The following is a 20356-nucleotide window of genomic DNA, read 5'->3' as shown; positions in this document are numbered from 1 at the left end:
GTCTTCCTGTATTCAGTATTTTTGAATAAACTGTCTCACTCAGTTACAAAAAAACTTTCCAAAGAAACTAAGGCCATACTTACACCATGAAATAAGGTTCTGCTTTGAGGTGAGGCTGACCCAGGCTGATGATGCACCTCTAAAAAGCATACAGCTGTATTTTTTGGCACTGAACAAAATGTAATGTTTGCTCTTCCTAAGGCTTATAAACCCATTACCTCAAGTCTGGTGTATGAAAGTGAAGCAGAACTCATTCACCCTGGGGAAAGGAAGAAGATCCTTGCAAAGGGCCTTTGGTTCTAGGTTTGCCCTGCTTGGAGAGGAGAAGGAGAGAACCCAAACCCAGGGTGTTGCTTTGCCCTATCTTTCACAGCGAGAACCGGATCTCATTATGTTCTGGCTTACAGCACTGGAGTCGAACTCTCTCAGCCTTGTTGAATCCCAGGCTCCAGTGGCTTTTAGCTCAGGCCTATCTCTAGCAATCATTCCCAGTCTTTGCAAGCAAGGGAACAGAGCTGCCGCTACTCACGGCATGCTGTCACAGTCTAAGCCAGGGGCCTCCTGCCTTGTGATTGCTGATTTCAGTTCATTTCTCTGATTTACAGTTTCCTGATTTGCAGGTTGTTAAAATACTTGTAAAAAACACTGGTCTGGAAAATGTTCCTAAATAATTATGTTGATGACTAAAAATCAGCCTGAAAGGGCTTTAATTCATAGCAGCTTATACAATAAGGGAGATTTAGGGAGAGCTTTTATTCTCAACTCATATTTTTAATGTTTCATTCATGTTCATATCCTGTACTACAGACCCCAAAGTGAGTTTATATGGCTAAACTCTAACTCTACAATCAGGAACCAGTTCATTCTCTGGAAAAGCTTTCTTAGGCAAATTAATTCTTTTATCTGAAAGTTAGTGCTGCATTTATGTTCTGGAGGGCTTGTGGAGAATTAGAGTCCTTTCCCTTTTGGAAAGGGATTGTGGGAATTGCAAGGTTAGTGTTAAAATAGGGAGTCTAAGCATCAGTGAAAAACTGAGGTCAAGATATGCCCTGTTTACTTGCTGCAAGTAAAGGTCATAACTGAGTCTGTGCTAGGGAATTTGTGCAGTACGGGCTGAAACATCCTGGATCTGCCAATGAGCAAGACACACCCAAGACTATTTTGATTGTTACCTTTGGTGCTGAGAGGAGAGAGATCTGTTGTCATTAGCCCAAGCTAATGTTTAGGCCTGCAATAGTGCTGTCTCAAGTCTCAAGTTTCTTTTTTAACCAGTCCCAGCTGTGTCAAATCCTGCCTGCAACAGAACTAGAAGCTGGAATTAACCATTGAAGCTCCCAAAATATATGACTGATTGACTCTATTGTAAGGTCTGGTTAGGACCATTTTGACATGTCTTCTGCTGGAAAATGTCTTAGTTAAAACTCTTCAGAAACGCATCTGTTACTTAATGCCAAGACAACTCAGAATATCCTGAGCAAGGCCTGGGCAGGATGGAAGATGGGCTTTACCACATCCCAGGGGAATAAGTTTAGTCTATTGGAGATATTTCTGGTTTTGTAATGACCCTCAGCAGGCAAAAAGCTTGAGATTCCCAGTTTTTAGAGAATGAGAAAAACATTCTCTGCTCAGCTCTCTTTGCAAGTCTTATGTTATTTGAAGGCCTCAGCTTGCAATAAAAGAAGTTAACACAAATATCTGACCACATTCAAACAAGCCTTCTTAAGCAGGGTGCTGCAGTTTCTGTATTGATATAATGTAGAAGTACAGGATTCTGCCTGTCAGATGCAGGCAGCCCTGAAGTAATGACACATCTTCATGCAGTGCTGCAGGCCGAGGCATGGGTGTTCATATGCTCCCATCAAATGCAATAGGCACTGCTCCAAGGTACCAGAGGCTTAGGCCAGAGTTTACCTGTTGTTCACTCATTTATAGAGAAACAGACCTTATAGAGGTCTTGCTAATACAGAATTCCTAAAAGTCTGGATCTTGCTTAGGAGCCTAATGTATTAACAGCATTTTAAAAAAAAAAAACAACAACCCTGGTTAGTTAGTGCAGGTGTCTGCTTTGTCTGCCAAGAGGCAGGCAAGAGGGAGTGTAGCTGTTTTCAGCTGAAACCAATTACCTTGATGAGTGAAGTAACTAGGGCTATAAAAACACTGTCTCCTGGTGTATTAGAAAGTTAGATATGCTTACCATCTGCATTTGTCAGGGCAGATCTGAATGTGATGACCTACCACAACTTGCTAGACTCCTCTTTGTAGAACAGTGCATCTTTCTTGTCCTGCTGTCAGGAAATATTTGTGACCCAACATTTGCTTTGTTTCATCCTTCTACTTCTCATCATGCCCCCCTTGCATGCAAGAATGTGCTAAGATACTGCGTTAGCTTCTTGAAGGCTACTGCAGTAAGATGATCTTATAATGCAGTTTTCACTGTGAAGGTAATCTGCAGGTAAAGTACGTCTGAGCTGTGGCTGCCCTAGCTCTTCTGAAAGCTGTTTTGAGATTGCAAATCCATTGTATGGTGTTGGGACAGTTTATAAGGTCTACTGCTGCACATTTACCTGAAAATGAAAGTAAGGTCTGCTTTAATTGTAAAAGACTCCACAACCTTTAAGTATGCTATATATGCAGAACCACATGCCAGCCTTCCTTGAGGGCAGAACAGTTGAATGATCCAATCCATTATACTAGGTCTAAACAGAGTCAGAACTCAGGAGTTATAAACTTCTCATGCTATAAGTGCTCTGGGGCAAGTGTACCAGTAACTAAGCAGAGTTGCAAGCAGTCAGCTTGGAAAATAGTGCTTCAAAGGAATGTCCTTTCGTATTGTAATAAGCTACTGAGGAAAAAAATTTTTACTAGAGGAACTGCTGAAGCAAAGAAGAAACGATGTCTTGATCAAAAGCTTTCATTGAATTTTGATATTGAAGGATGATTTTTAGTTGAAGGCAGGAAGGAAGGAAGCAGGATGTCTTAAGAATTGCCATATCATGGCAACAAAGATTATGATGAGCAGAATGGAAGAGAAGAGCAACAGCTTTCTAGTAACCCAAGGTGAATTTGGAAACTAGATGCGTGTATTTCTGAGGGACAGACATATTACACGTGATAATGAACTAATCTGCTTGAACACTCGGAGATCAGCAAGGTATACCCTCTACTTTAGCAATTTCCACAGCTGCAAGCAGTTTAATTTGTAGTTGTCTCCTCGTGTGCAAGTGAGGATGAGAATATGGAACTAGCCAGTTTTAGGATGGAAGTGTGGGTCTTACTACTGAAGTTGAGAAGTCTACTCTGCTGTACCAGAACTTTTGCCACTTACATTCCTGCAGGGATCCCTTAAGGAACTACTAAGGATGCAGCACAGACTGAGGCTGAGACTTTTTAAAAGCCTTTTCCACTTTGTTATTAACATGTGTGTGTATTGAATTTTATTATTTCCTTTTTGATTTTATGATTATTCATAAGCAAACTGAAAAATTCATTTATTGCCTGGGTTTGTTTTGTCTTTAAACCTGTAACACTTGAAAGCATCATGAAGAGTTCTGGGTTGTACTCACAACAGGGTGAATGCTTAATGAATTATAAGAATCTGTCTGCAAGTCTGAACACCACCATAAATGGAGGGGTAGGAGTCCGTGTGGAGCTGTAAGGTCTGTTACAGTTCTGAAAACCTAGCGCAATTGTGCTGCTGTCAGTAGTTACAGCACCTCAAAAGTCTGCCAGCTTTGCTAAGGCTTCCTGCTCATTCCAGATGACCTCCTATAACTAGACTGATGATCTCCTGATAACAGGTTTTCCTGGTATGCTTCCACATTCTCCTGATACTTTGGGCTTTGCTAGAGAACAGATGTTCTTGGAGTACTTGACAATATTGCTTTGAACACTGGCAGGAATCAGAAACTGGAGAACACAGAAATAAGAAACTTTTCTTAATTGCACCTGATCATTCTTGAGTGTTGATACTGGGGACTAAGATTTGGGTAATGATCCAAATTGGCTCTTCCCCAAGAAATCCATTGTCATGTCCCTACACACACATTAAGGTTAGCATTAAGTCTAGTGTTTCAGCTTTAGACCTCAATTCCCTTGCTTAGGTTCCGAGTCAAATATTTGCTAGGGGAGAGACATGCACAGCAGATGAGTAGCCTTCTTCCGGGATACCTGTTTCCACTAAATGTGTGATGAAATTAGAGTATACTGAGTGGCTCTAGACCTTTTGTCCAAGAGATCAACTAATTAAGCAGCAATGTGGCCCCACCTTGATCAAGTACAGTTTTTGTTTAGCACTCCTCACAAAATATTACAAACGTGCAAGTGGCACTGTGACCTGAAATTATTGCCCATGCCATCTGCATTTCAGAAAGCCACTTCTTCAGCTCACAGACTAAGTCTAGTTAAGTCTTCTGGAGGAGTTGCTTCAACGGAGAGGGGTATGGAAGGCAGCTCAGCAAAAGTCTATACGGATGACATACTCTATATACGAAATGTGAACTGTAAGCGTCTAGGCTGTATCTATAGATATTTAAACATGTATTTTTTTCCTGTCATGCTTCCCCAAACAAACCTCTTCAGCTTTTCCACGCAGAGACAGCTGCATTTGACTACTTACATGATGCCTGACAACTTAAAATACATCTTTTGTGTTGTAAAGGTTTTCTAGTATAGTGGGCTGCTAGGCAAACTTTTAATGGCTTCAAGGATCATCTTATCAATGAAGAAAAATAAAGGCTGTTCAGTACACAATTATTGTAACTTTTGTAACTTAAGATAACTGTGATTTGCCTAACTTGGAAACTATCATTCAGTTGAGCAGACAGCACCTGATAAGGTTAATGTATATTCTGTAATAGGCTGTTGTCAGCTGTATGTATACTGGGTATAACCATGATGCTTCTGGACCTCTCTCAAAGAAATGTGAATCCACAGGTACTCTTATCTTGGCTATTGACCAGTTTAATATGAAACAAACACCTGATCCAAACAAGGGGTTTCTAGCTGGGCCGTCAATAACAGAGGTTGAACTTGGGATCTCTGGAAGGGATAGCAGCAAGTTTTGGTACTCTGAGGTTAAAGGTGAACCTCATACTATAGGAAAGTTATTCTCCTTCTACTGCCGTGCTGAAAACAGTGCTCCACAGAGTAGACACAGGTTATACTTATTGCTGCTTCTAGGATGGTTAGGTTTTGGGTTTTTACTTTATCTTCACCTCCCAGCCTTGGGCCAGTACCACTACTGGGGGTGGCAGGGTGACAAACCATCCCAGGAAACTGATCCACATGGGGGGGGGGGAAAAATTTGTTTCACCAGCAGACAACAGAACTGCTTGTACTGGCATACCTGAGGGCATAGAATGGGCTTGCTGAAGCCTGTGCTGCTGTGCTTATCACTGTGGGGCCTTAGATTTGTCAGTCAGGTGGTGGCAGTGAAATCCTGAAGTAAAAAGCACTTCCATTGTGTCAGGCCACTCCTGCAATAGGAATCCTGCACAAATCTCAGCAGTGCTCTGTGCCAAATGTTCTGTAGTAAAATAAGTAGTAAGTGACTTAAGTGATGCTACTGGCTTGCTTCAAATTATTCCAAATTAAGTCATTTTTGAACTTAAAACCTTTGATTTAAAATAAACCAGAGAGTCATCAAGGAAGAAAAATCTGAGTGCCATGAAAACTGAGCTGTGAGTTCATGGACATGATTAATTTTCCCCTTTCTTTTCCATCCATTCAGGGGCCAGCCAAATCCATCTCTTACCTGGCCTTTCTTTACCCTGAAACTCAGAGTAATGGGAGTAACAGAAGAACTGATGTGACAGGATGTTTGTAGAGGGCTTTGCCATGGGTGAACTGTGAATTGTTCTTGATATTCCTCAGCTGGTATGCTGCTTCTTTGGGTACAGACAGGTCTATTATAGCAATACAGAATCTAGACCTAAACAATACACCTGGGTGGTATTAACACGGGCTTTGGACAAAATCAGATCTCCCCATTCCTCATAAGCTAGGGATGGAGAGATCAATCTCTCTCTCTCTCTTACACACACACACACACCACATATACATAACCCCTCCAGAGTATGGCATGAACATCTGAAGGACCTGTGATTAAAATTTTTATTGCTGATGCTCGCTTTCATCATGTCTAACATTTGCTCTGAACTACTTCTAAGAACGTCACTCTTCACAATGTGTATGGATATTAATCTTCCAAAGAAGAATTTAAATGGCAGGGTGGACCCTTCAAGCTAACATAAGGGAGGTGATGCCCTGTCTGTTTTTAATTAGAGCTAGCTTTCTTAATGAGGTAATGTTCTGTTGTGATGGGTTATCTCCTAGAAGACAGGGCAGCAGGCAAGTTGTTGGGGAGGGACACTTGAAAAACATCACAGGCAGGCTGTTTAATGTTAGCGCTATCATTCATCACCCAGGCTCTTTGGAGAGCCTGACAGACGGAGCACGTCCTGTGGGGACTCCATCAGCCTCTGGCGTGCTGCTTAATGCAATTTAGCCAGATGTATCAAAGCAGCAGGCGAGACCCTGCTATTTGGACAGCATTTATAGCATCCTGGGCAAATAGTCAGGAAATGTTCAATAATGTGCCTTGCACAAGTGTGGCAAGAAGCACATTCTTAGAATGACGGGTTGCCAAGAGAAATCCTGGCAGTGCCTCATTCCAGCTTTTAGTCACATGCTGGTTTTGTTGTTATTGTTTGAAGGCTTATTTTTTTAAAGGTTGTCTCGGTTTGAGGTTTCCAAAGACCAGATTTAAGGTGACTTGAATACACCCATCTGGTTTCCGATCAAGTGGACAAATGTATACAGCAGAACCCCTGGCCTGTCACACACAGTGTGGATCTGGGCGCCGGGCCTGCTGGCATGTTGCATTGTCTTCCCAGCAGAGAGAGTGCAGTGCAGAGCTGACTCACAGCAGCCCCAAGTACTCTCTGCTCGATGCAAAAGGGATCAGTGTTGTTTGGGCAATCAGAGAGCAAATGCCATTAAAGACAGGGAATTTAGGGGAGACTGGCTACATCTCTAGGCTACAGAATGGAATCCAGCCTGGTACACTGACAGCCGCTCTTAAGGAATTCAAGAGGAGCTCTGCAGAGCGTAGTTCAAGCATACCTAACTGTTTGATGCATAAATAATATTAATTCCCAAATCTGGCAATCTAGTCCTTTTCCTGAAAACTTGAGTATACCCACAGACCTGGCTGTGGTCCTCCCCCCAGGGTACTGAGTGTGAGAAATCTTTCCATCTGTTTCTCAGTAGGAGGACTGCACTCTTAAGAGAGCAGAGCCTGCGACAGGGAAGGCAGATACCCTGGGGTAAACGGGTTTCTGCTGCTTCTACTCAGTATCCTGCTGCCCAGACTGGTTGCCACTGCTGCTAGCTGCCACAGAAATCCTAGCCATAAGCCATATGGGTGCTGAAAACAGATGTGTTTTGTGGCACTGGTGTTTTGCTATTTAAGTCTAAAACTTCTTTGCCAGCAATGGGAGAAAAGAACAAGGTTAAGGCACTTCCCTGTGGGCTGCTGGCAAAAAGATGTGTAGCCTCTAGAGAGGGAAAAGCTCCAATGGGCCTGGAAAAGGAATAGCTGTTATGTATATTTTCAGCCTAAAGGCCAAAGCCTCATTAAATTCCCAATGCAGAGGCAAAACTATCATTTGCACCATTTATTTTATTATTATTTTTAGCGAAGTTCTCCCCAAAACCGCTTTCCTGAGGAGACCTCTACTTCTCCTTGGAGGCAGAACTGCAGCCGGGGTGAGGGACAGACATGGAACCCAGGCACCTCCCCATGTGCTGTGGTGTCAACATCACCTGTGAATTCAGCATTGGCTCAGGGCTGACGGATAAAGATGTAAAATCCATCTGGGCCTTGCAGCCTTGGAAAGATCTTTGATGATGTTTCCAGCAACAGAAATGTAGCATGTGCAGAGCCTTGCATCCTGTTGCTAATAAGTCTGCTTTTACACCATTCTGCTACACTTATTAACTTTCATTTACATATTTTTCCAATAATATTTTTAACATGTGACTAGATGACCATAAATCCCGGAGAGTGAGGAGTGCGAGGTATGTTGGAAGAACAAGTGCTTGGGGCTCAGTTTAACCCTCCAGTTACCACTAGAAAGGCCAGGTCCCAAGCAGCTGTGTCCTGCAGTTAGCCCAACAGAGACAGGTTGGCAGGGAAGGGTAAATGCTTTGAAAGCAACAGATTTTCTTCTTGTGGTATCCCAAAACAAATAGAAAATTTGGTGCTGCTGCCAAGTCCCAGAATGTAAATTAATGCAGAATGGGGCATTTTCATGTTTTGCTAGCAAGTACATGCCATGGTTTTGCCTTGATATTTAGCTGTTGATGAAACCCCATCTGTGGATTTAGCAACCAGGTTCACTAAACTAAATGGCTTCCCCTTTTTCCCAGTATATGATGAAGCAAAAGGAAATCTAGTACGGCTCATTAAGGCAGGACAGAATGGAGACAGCTGGCTAGTGTGTGTGAAACACCATTCCCACTGCAAAGAACAAGTGTTCAGCAATATCCAGAGCCATGCACTCCTATGATGAAATAGGTGATTACTGTGGGAGGTGGGGTGGGAGGATACCAACTCTGAATTTCCTAGGTTTGGGTTCTTCCCTTACTATCCTTGGATTTCAGACCTCTCACTGAGAGAAATGGTGACAAAGAGAAAGATTGTCCAATATATATTTTTATATCTTTTTTTTATACATATACACACATAGTTGCTTCCAGTTACCCAGGAGTAACTGTTTCCTCTTTTGAGCCGGCTGCATAGATGGCTGAACAAGCTGTCTGTTCAAACATATTTCAGTCAACTTTCTCTAGCTGATTTGGCAAGAATTTTTCTTTCTGCAACTGGATCTCCTCCAGTAACAACTTAGACAGCCTTTTGACATTAGGTCATGGCTGTATGACACTGAAGGTTTCCTTTCATTTGTCTCTTTACAAGTAATGATGGGAAAAGCAAAGGATTGTCATGCCCCTAGTTAAGAAGAGACAGTTTAATTGTGCCACACATCCAAGTGTCAGCTGGTTTTATACCACAAAGTAGGATGCAGGATGGATTATCTCAAAAACAATGTTTTGGACTGGCACTCAAGAGTTGCAGGCACTATCCTGACACATCCTGGATAGTCACTTATTTTTGTATCTGATGGTATGGAAGTAACTTCTCACTACAAAAGGTTGTTGTAGGGACAATATTCTGTTATGACTGGAAGGCTCAGAAGAGTGATGAGCATTAGGGGAAAGAAATCTCAGCCCCAGGCAACCAAGCAAGATCTGGAATGAGATGTTCCAGCAAAGGCAAGGGTGAGTAGAAGGGAGAAGTGTTGCCATCGGGAAGCTGAGCTTCACTCCCCCTTTCCCAGTCCCACACTTTTGTGACAACTCTACTCAAACTATGGCCAAAAAGACTATGAAAACCTTTAGGCAGCTTACAGCATATGCATTTTACATGTGCAGATTTATTCTGCTTCCACTAAAGCTTCAGCTTGGAATGACAACCATTTGCAAAAATTTCACATGCCCCAACTGAGAGGCTAGAAGAAAATGTGGCCTTGATTAGCAATTGTTAATCAATTTCCCTCTCAATTAAATCTTGTTGTTCCAAATACAGCACAAGGCCAATCAGTTTGTAATGTACCAAACCTTATGTTGCTGCTCTGCCGAGGAAACTAGATTCCAGTCTCCAAAGCTGTTGTTGTAGGGACTTTCACTTTCACAAGCAGTAAAATGCTGTTTTCACAAGATCAGCACTTTTCTGCAACCCTGTCCTTGATGACTTAGGGCAGTCTGCTGGGACCGAATTTCATAATGGCCCCTGATCTTTGTAATGCAGTTTAATCTCCAAAAGCTGGATTTCAACGCTACCTAAATTGCATTGGGCTCCTTTGCTAGTCCATTATGCTGATACACGCTTCAAAGATTTTGGTGGCATAATGATGTCTTCAGACCTATCTTCGCTATATTTTGAAACTCCCCATGCAATCCCATCTCTCAGAGCCTATAATATTATTTTAATTGCCAGTTCACTGCTTTAGGGACATCTTCCTTCATAACTTCTGCTTTGCTTGTAATGATGAGATCTTTTGCAGATGCAGTTAATCAGAAAGATTACAATCACTCTAGAAACACCTGCATTACAAATGTCTGGCTTTTATTACTATGAATTTCTACTGCTGACAAGCTCTGGGAGGAGAGGATGGGGGAAAACCCAAGATCCCTTTGCACAGCCGGAATATAAATGTGAAATTTTCTTCCCATTTATTTTTCTTCTGTAAATGATTTAGCTGCTATTGATCAAGATTACCACCAAACAAAAATCAGAATCTACCAGCTTGTGTGTCTTGTGTAACACACTCATGAAACAAACCTATGCCTCCACCACTGGAACAAGCCATACTTTTTGTTATGATATGCATAGAACTGGAAGTAGCATTCATTGTCAGGGCTCAGCTAACAAGCATTTAAGAACAAGCAAAGTTCCTGTATTGGGACTCTATATTGCATACAGAAGACAGAATAATTTTGTTGTTCCAATGGCCTGTGTCCTCTTTACCCTTATGATATTAAGGACAAATGTAAAAGACTGAGTCCTTCAGTTGTCATATTCATGACGAGTACAGTAGGAAGCAGAGAAATCAGAAGTATTACGGGAGCAGAACAAAGAGGTATAATTGACTGCAGGGTAAAAAGACATTCTTAAGTCTGATGCAAGTACTTTGAGTCATATTCCTATTACCATGAATCTCTGCTCTCTAACTGTTGGGTAAGCACCAGCACAGTGTGTCCAAGAAATAGTAAGTTTTCAACAAAGCCCTACAGTGGTAAAGGTGACACAGTATTTCAGAAACCCAAGATTTGTATAATAAAAGATCTTGGGATCCTGAAAACTGGCAAAACAAGAAATAAAATGCCATCCTTTACAGGAAACTGAAGGGCATTCACATCCTTCAAGGACAGGCTGGTAACAGTCTAAGAAATAGTTCAAGGTGCTCACATTTATTGAGGAATGTTAATCTACTTAAGCCTGCAGTTGTCCCAAGCTCTGGACACAAAGATTGAACTGTTTAAAAATTAAATATTACCTTTAAAAGCTGTGAAAGATGTTCACAATTTTTCTTATTTTTTAAGCTGGAAAGTACTGCTTCTACAGTGATATACTAACACAGGAAAAACAAAAATGAAAATGTCTCACTGTCTCCAGGACCAAATTCTCAGTCCACACAGAGTCAGTATGAAACGCTTCCAATCCACAACATCCTGCTTCCTCTCACTGGATAACAACTCAAGCCCAATATACGCTCAAAGAAATTATATAGTGCAGGATAGTCTGTCCCACTGCTTCTGAAAGTTACAGGAAAGAATTTCTAATGCAAACGCAGAAAAGGTAGCCCCTTTACTGACTCCTGATGATAATGTGTTCTTTTACCTTCTCTAGGTTCTTAGCTTATCTGCCTTTTCAGACCCACAAAACATCAGAGACTGGGCTGGCAAAGTTACTGCCTGGTTTTAAATGAAAGTATTTGTCATGCATATGCACATAACTTCCATAAATTTAAGTAGCCTAGAATTGGTATTAGACAACTAAGAAAAGGAATGGCCTTATCAGAGAAGATGCTCCATTAATAGAAAGATGACACTTCATATTTTGAAAGGAACAATTATTTAGGGCCAGATCCAGCAAACCACTTAGGTACCTACAGTGCAAGCTGGATGGATTTCAGATAGTGGGATCCAAGAAGATAAGACACAAACCCCATGTAACTAGTCAGATTCTTAATTTTGCATTAAAGAGCCACCCAGTGAAATATGTACAGAGTTTCAAGAACAGGGACCACTGGAAAACAAGGGAATATTTTCTGTGGTTAGAGCAATCCTCCCTCTGGCCCCAGCAGCTTTAACAAAAAAGCTAGTGAATCTCCTTCCCGCATCCCAGGTCATCTTCCAGTATGAAATAGGAAGTGCATCAGAAACTCTCTAGGCTAAAGAAGGTCTAAAGCATACCTCTTCTGCTTCACCAAGTGTTGTTATTTGAGGTGTGTTACAGAGAAGGCTGTCACTACTGTGACCCCAGCTGGCTGGATTTTAACAGAAAGCCTGTCCAATGGAGCAACACAGCACCACCATCCGCCAGGCTGCTTTGGGCTGTGAAGCACGATCTCATAAAGTTGGTTGAATCCAGCCTGCAGGTACTTTTGAGTAACTGAAGTAACATGAGGGGAAATATTTCAGACACTGTCTTTGATATTTCTCTTGGCAGTCCTTCACAGCCCTCTGGGTGCCTAACTTCACTCAGTACACAACTGAGTACCTAGTACGTTAGAAATGGCGACACAGTGTTGCTCACTACTCACAACCAAGCTCCATTTCTTCTTCCCAGAGCGCTGACAAGGTTGTATTACTGAGGAGTGTCTAAACACGTGCTGCAGAAACAGAAGGATTTTGCCTAGTAGGAGATAGGAGGTCACTGAGGTAACACTCATTGCTGACTTCAGTGTACTTAAGTCAAACTTAGCCTGTGGTTAAATATACAAGTCCTTTGCCCTTTAAGGCTTAAAATAAATTTGTCTTAAACTACTGCATTGGCTTACATTACAAGATAAATTATGAAAAATAAGTTGGCCTCAAAGCATAGTTTTGCTTAGCTGCTCTAGGCATGAACCATTTCACTTGGACTCTGTTTTCCAGACCACCTATCTCCCTCACCAGGAGGATGAAGAGAAAATAATCAAGAGGAGCTGGGGCCTATTTAGACAACTGGCCAGCTCCTTGCAAAGAGGTCCTTCTCAATTAGAAGAGAGAAGATCCACCACAGAGGAAAAACAAAGCCTGCTGAAGACTGAACATGGCAGTGATGCAACGGTATGATGTTACTGGACAGAAAGGACCAGGTTCATTGGTTTAACCAGGAACATGGTATATGGCCAGGATCTACACCTTTCTTTTCCTGCCTCATCCTCTCCCTCTCTCTCACTCTCACCTCGTCTTCTTTCTCATCTTTACTACATTTCTGTAAGTGTTGAATACACACACAGTATTGCATACAACTCTCATCATACCCATCACTTGACAGTTATGTTCCCAGTGTCCTTTATAAGATCTGTAAACAATCATAGTTGAAATCAATATGAATCCATCAATATAAGCTCTTGAACTTTAAAACCAAGCAACAGTGACACGTACATCCTGAATCTTATCTAATAGCACAATCTAGCCTGACTCAAAAGGGGAACTGTATTAAAATCTAGTACTGATACAGTATACAGCATATAAGGTCTAGCAAGAGGGAACTGGTAAACTACAAAGACACCTCTGTAAAAGGCATTATTGCACTGTTATTGAATAGTGCCTTTCAAAAGCAAGTCAATCATCAGCTCCCTTAAACTTACGCAACTGCAGAAACAGTTTCTAATTCTTATTCCCAAACATGGCCCAGGGTTGTGCCGCTTTCCCAAGTGTTATGACAGCTCTGCAAAGGTGATGCACTCCTCGTGATCTCACCAGCAAACTCCCTAACTGCCTTGCTGTTACCTCTGTTGGTCAATACAGGCAATTCTCTCTGAAACAGTGAACAGGACCAACTGCGCCTTGCTTACATTTAATGTATACCCTACTTTGGGTTTGTGCCTAGACTTGAACTACGAAAAAAGAAAAATTAACAAAGAATTTATGATCTCATGAACCTTGAGAGCAGAGGCCCTTGAGCATCTTGTGAATGACAGCAGCACTCTTAAGTCTGGATCCTAGCCTGCGTTTCAATCCAAGAGGACTGAGCGATGTTTGGAATTACATAGCGAGGAATCTAAACTAAACCAGGTGTCTTCCCAGTTTTGCCAAAAAAATGGTTTGACACATACTAGTTTATAAATAGATGGTTCTGCCAGATCAAACAATGATATATTACACTGACCACTCAAACAGCCCAACAATGAAACAATTTTCATGAGGATGCAATACTTTTTAACGTATTTAAATTGAAAATAATAAACAGATTGGCTTGCATTATCATGAAAAATGTGCTAAAGGGTAAGGTCTGTGAAGAAAAATCTGACAAGTCATAGGTCATAAAAGTTTCAGTTCAAGCTTGTTCATATTACACTGAAGTAAATTATTGCTGAAAACTTCTTTCAAAGAGTTCCTTTTTGATTGGGTCTTGGTTTTAAGATGAGCAAACACTTTAAATGTGAGCTATTTCCATTGTTTGTGAGCAATAAACAGCAGGCTGAATAGAAAAGCAGAGGCCACAGGTCATTCCCACTGGTGTAAAAGAAATACTACACAGTTTTTCCTTCCAGCTGCAGAATACCCTTTATCTAGCTTTGACTGTATACATCACCTGCCCATGCGCAGGCACCTAAACAGGGAGTTCTCAGCATCATACAAGGTTTTTCCTTTTTGTACAGGTACAACCCATAAACCCAGCTGGCACCTGGGAAAATCAGACTGGCCCATGCAATTCTGCTGTGACTGACTACAGGACAATCTGACAGCAGTGAGATGCTCTGGGAGCATCAGTCTGTTTCTAAGATTTAACTCCCTTCACTGGAACTGTTTGCCATTTAATTCTGATTTTGTTCTTTCTAAAATAAGACTTTTGATCATGATGAGAAGTATCTCTCTTGGGACAAAAACAATTTTGAATGGAGGTGTGATGTAGATCACTGTAGCTGCATCAAACCACAGGACCAAAGAGTGCCTTGCACAAATGGTCTGCGGCAGAACTACTGAGTGCAGATGATTCACCAAGAAACCTCTTTTTCCTGATAGGCTCTGGAGAGGTGCCTGAATATGGTGATAAGGAGCTGACAGGGAACCAGCCATGCTCAAATGCCTTCCAGTTCATCCGAAGATGCAGGGAAAATCTCCTCCACATATTTAATGTCTTTGGTACCCTTCCAGTCATGTTTTTCTCTTCTGACAGTTTTCCAGCTCCCCAGGACTTTCTGGCCCTCCTCAGTATCTTTCTCTGTCTCCTCCTCCCCCAAAGACAGCTCTTCTCAGCATTCTGCTTCCACCTGGGAGGTTCCTGGGGAAGAGGCTGCAGGTGGTGCAGTGTGTATGTACAGCTCAGCCTGTCGCTGGGACATGCTGCCATCAGCTGCACCTCTTCCTCGCCCAGAGACCTGCTGGATCCTTTCAGACAAAGATTTTATCCAACACAGCAGCCACAACACTCCCCCAGTGGCTGTTCCTAGCAGAGGCCTGCGCTCTGGCATGTGAAAGTGCTCAAACACACAGCACATATTTTTCCAGGCTCCACCACAGCGTCAAGCTTAATGAAACACTTAATTATCAGACCTCAAAACTTGAGATTTCCAAGCGAGACAAATGGATGACCTGCATTCGGGCCTGGCTGTGCAATCCTTCCTCTGCTGAACACTTGTTCCTGGGTACAGGTAAAACTAACAGGCTGAGAAACAAAGAGGCTACGTAAAGCGTGCCTACTGATAGGAATGAGGCCATGCTGGGAGCCTGATCTGCCAGCATAAAGAAAAGCCTGGTTACACGATCCAAATAGATGCTTGGCATCTAAGAAGCAAAGAACTAAATCAGAGGCTATAGACCTAAGCATTAGTCCAAGAGTTAGAATAGGAAATACTGAAATCATTGCATTCATTGACTGGAGTAGTCTCACCCAGAACAGGTAGTCTGGCAGTCTGGGATGACTGGACTCAACCAAAGGAGGCAGATGAGGAGACAGCACTGAAACAGTGGCTCTTGTCCCCATTACCACTTCCACAACAGTTCAGTGAATTCCGCCAGCAGCTCTCTCCTAGTGCTGAGGCGTGGGACCAGACACACAGGGAGCACTCTAAATTCTTAGCAGAAAAAGTTGCATATTCTGAGGCAAAGAACAAGCACTTTAAGCCATGGTGGCAGTAAACAGGTTTCACAGTATCCATGTCACAGAGAAGCACAGGGGGGTTGCAGTACTGACCATTTGTTTTGTACTGAGCACAACAAATCACCTATAAGCCAGATGCACATCATTTCTCTCTCCCAGCATGCTAGCCTCAAAACACTCACTAGCTTGCTTTTCCATTAAAAATTTAAGTTCTACCTGCAAAATATAAAAAGCCTCCAGCATGACAAACATGCAGAACAACAGCAAGAGAGCTTAGGGCTGTCACCACTCTCTGTCAATCTCTTTAGTAGATGGGAATTTGTGAAGTGGAAGGTTTTCAGTACTGATCTGCTATTGTCTGAAATGGATTGTATGGTGCTCTGAATTTTTTTATCAAATCTGTAAAACCAGTAAAACGCAACAGTACTGGTTAGAAGAACTCTTTCAGGGCAGAGCAAAAAACAAGAAACCATTGCTGAAGAATATCTGGTGTTGATCACAAGGAGAATAAGTACTATTTGCCCAGAGAAAACAGGATTTTTCCACTAACCTCTTCTGCTTTCTCAGCAAATTTTTCTGTTTTCTCTAGTCTGCAGCCCTTCTCTAGCCAGTAAATTCAATATCTTGTGAGATCTACAGAGAACAAAGTGAGCATTAGACAGACAAACAAGGAAGGGGTCAATTATTGTATTAAAATCCCCAAGTGCATTGTTTTAGCACAAATTTCACATTTGCTTGCGCATGCTTTTAAGTGATTCCTTATTTTGTACCTTATAAATGGGCACCAGATGCCACAGAGAATGATCGAAATCGCAGTGAAACTTGAGATCAAATAAGTTTTGCCCTGACCTAAACCTACTTAAGAAATATTGTACATGCTTTTTCCCCAAAAGATTTAACAACAAAAAAAGCCTTTCTCCTAATTTGTCATCTTAAGAAGTTGACAAGGAGAAGCATGTGCACTAGTTGCAAAATCTCAGGAGACAGAAGTCACTCCCAGTCACTCCCCCATAGAGGCACTAAAGGTCTGGAATTAACCTTGTCTTAAAATCACAAGTTGGCTTTCCTTTCCCAAATTCAAACATCCAACAGCTATAAAAATGGCATCCAATCAACTGCTGACTCTGCCAGTTCTGCAGTGTTCCTGCTCACGTCCATCTGTCTCCTCCTGCCACGCTGCAGCATATCAGCGGTGCAGTGAAGAGGCAGGGCAGAAACTGGCTTGCTACCCATGTGTGTGGGCCAGTAGCCAAGTGATTCCACTTAACAAGCTGGCCACTGATCCACCTTTCATGTTGAAATATGGGGAGAATTAGGAAACTTTTAGAATTAAATAATTCTACAATTTATGTTCTTCTGTTGTTTTTTCTTCAAAACCTTTTTCAAATTTTTAATTAGAAACACTTTATTTCTCTCCTTTTAAAGCCCACCTGGATTGAGTTAGTTGGGTCAAAGAACAGCAAGTTCTATACAAATAAGATCATGTTAAGTTACTGAATCTTTTTATGAACTGTATCTGGCTGCCTGCAGTATGGCTAAAATACTTTTTTGCCACCATATGAACTGGAGAAAGACTGCAAGCCTTTCATCAGTCACTGCTTCCTAAGAAAAAGTCCTTTTAGATAAAAACTGTTGCCTCACATTAACTGCAGGCTCTCTTAAAGTATTCCTAACTAAATTTTTTATGATTTGGGATATTAGAACCAATCTTCTGCTCTGCCAGAGCACTGTCATGAAGCCAGGGAGCTGAGCTTGACCCAAGCAAGGCCTACACAGCTTTCTAGAAGTAGAAGTCACCTCTGTCTTGCTGTAAAGCAAAGAGCCAGTAGTTTCTCCTCTCTAGAATGCCATAGGAGTTTCTTTTTCCCACACCTTGGACAAAAAAAAATGTTCTTTCCTGAGTTTTCCCCTTGTGTGATGGAAACTACTCCTCTTCACAGTCCACTAATAAACTTTGAACCAAATGTGTCAGCCTCTGCTGCCTTTTCATCTAATAGCTAGTTACTGCCAGCATAGACAGCTAATGCTCACAGTAGATGGTGACTTCAACCACCCTGAATACACCCCCGTTCAGGACACCCTGCCACACAAACTTGCCATGGATCTTACCAGACAGGTGGTTTTCCACAGAGAACCTCTGACATGTAACTAGGCTTTGTGAGACAGAAAAGACATGTGCAGCACCACCGGGTGGTCCCAGCCCACCTAACTACTGGAAGATTTAGTAGGCACTCCAATGTCTAGCACCAGAGGCAGGGAGACCCAGTCTTTTCTCTCTGTAGACATTCCAGCCACCTTTGGTCTTCCCGGGCTTCTGGAAATACTTTATCCCTCCTGGCTTTGCTCAGGAGCCACCACACATTCTGCAACATCACAAATGTGATTTTGTTTGCACAGGTGTCACTTCAAACGTGACACCTTCCTTGCATGAATAAATGATATAAAAAAAGAGAGATATGAAAGAACTAGACGTTCCTATAATTTGTGCATTAATGTTTTTCACAGTCTGAACCAGAGGGTGCCTGCCAAGTTTTCAGAAGTTGGATCAGTTTGGCTGATCATAAAGACATCTTCCTTAAAGGACAGGAGCCTCCTCCAGTAGTTGAGTGAGCATCCATCTGACTCTTATAGATGTAAACAAAAGCTGCAGTTTGTGCCATGTTATTCTAAGCTGAGAGAACCAGCAGTGAACCACTGCTGTGGGTCTTGTTCCCTTAGTAAAATGGGATACAGCTTATCTCCATCATTTAGGAAAACATAAAGAAGAAATGGTATATGGGCATCGAACTTAACAATTTCAGTATTGGCCTACGAATACCATGACAGAAATCTCTCTTCCTTTCTGTTAGGGAAAAGGGCAATTGAAAGGATGCAGCAGAAAAGACAAGAGAAGTTAGAAAAAAATGGAAATTGCTGTATCATAGAGCTCTGACTCAGAAATGAGTGGCTCCAATGTAACGAACTACCTACCACACATCAGCTTCTCTCAGTCCACATGCATGCTTATATCCCTGGGGAGCCTTTTATTTTTTTTTCCAAGTATGGGGTAGTTTTCTCACGAGTTAAAAACACTAAATCTAATTATTTTCCATTTATTGTGGATTGTCACAGGGTCAGCATATACCAACAGCAAGTTATTACTGGGCAGCTGACAGATGCTTGTGTGTCAAACCTTTTAGATCAGAAGCTGAGCTGAGTCCTGTTCTTTTTTAAGTCAACAGAACTTCTCTGAGATCTTTCACTATGTCCTAACTAACACTGCTCTTTATGGCAACCTTTAACTATGAAACACTGGGGACTAAGTTAGACACCTGGTTTTATATTGATTTCAAGTTAACATTGTCCTTAAAATGGGGATGGGGTGCTTAATGCCTTTGAATAGCCTGCTCCACATTTTGCCATACATTTGGATAGTGCAGATGCAGAGGGACTAGGTTTGGAAAGTCACTTACATGATCTTGCACTGAAACTCCAAGGTACTATTCAATAATTCAGCCTTTTGGAAATTTTTGCATGCTGCTTACAAGACATAGTTCATTCTTTTGACATAAACAGGAAAAGTTGTTGCATCAAAGCTTGATAGGTTGGAATCTTTCCTCTTTCTACATATAATACATAACAGAACAACTTCCAGAGCTGAAGTTCCTGAAGGCCAAACCCTGTCAGTGGGAGCTTTGCCATTTGCTTCATGAAAACCCCAGTGTGGCCCTACAAGAACAGTATATACTTTGTAACTGGCAAGTTAAATTCAGTGTTGTTGCATAAAAGTCTCTCTCCAGCTGACAACACAAGAAAATTACGCCCTCTGCTGCACCCCTATATTTGCATTCTATCTGAAAGTCTTTCAGGCCATGCTGTCTTTCTCATTGGCTGGTGGGCTCAGTTTGTCAGCCCACAATTTTGCACGTAAGAGTGATGAATTTACCATTTGACCTTAACAGGCATTTGAATTCCACCCCTTATTAAAAGACCTCTTTATCCTCCTGCTTAGGTTTCAGAGAGGACCTCACAGGATCAAACTCTTCCACCGCTTCAACGGCCATTAATGATTTGTACCATCAGAAGCTGACATTAGCACAGAAAATGTCCTTAGATGACCCACCAGCAAGAGGTCACTATATATACAGCTCTTAATCCAACACTATACCTCTGATATGCCTGCAGAATTTGGCACTTCACTCCAAAATGTAAAACCTTTGGACTCTCTGGAATTTAGACCATTTAACTTCAAAGCTCAGGCTCATTTGTTGGTGATGGGCAGTCTCACTGAGTCACCCTGTGTGTTTACTTGTAAAAAGTCTGTCCAATATCCTGTTTTCTGAAACGTTTATAAGCACTGTTGAGATGCTCATTGCATCTCCCCCATTCAGACAGAACATCTAAGTTCAGGCCTTACCTGGGGTGACACACCAGGATTTGGAAGTTGGAGGACAGGACATATCGTTACAGCTTTGTGGATGCACTTCAAACTACCTGATG

This window comes from Falco naumanni, chromosome 11 (assembly GCF_017639655.2).
Source record: "Falco naumanni isolate bFalNau1 chromosome 11, bFalNau1.pat, whole genome shotgun sequence".
Taxonomy (NCBI): Eukaryota; Metazoa; Chordata; class Aves; order Falconiformes; family Falconidae; genus Falco; species Falco naumanni.
The sequence above is the reverse complement of the archived record's forward strand: the minus strand, read 5'-3'. Positions refer to the sequence as shown.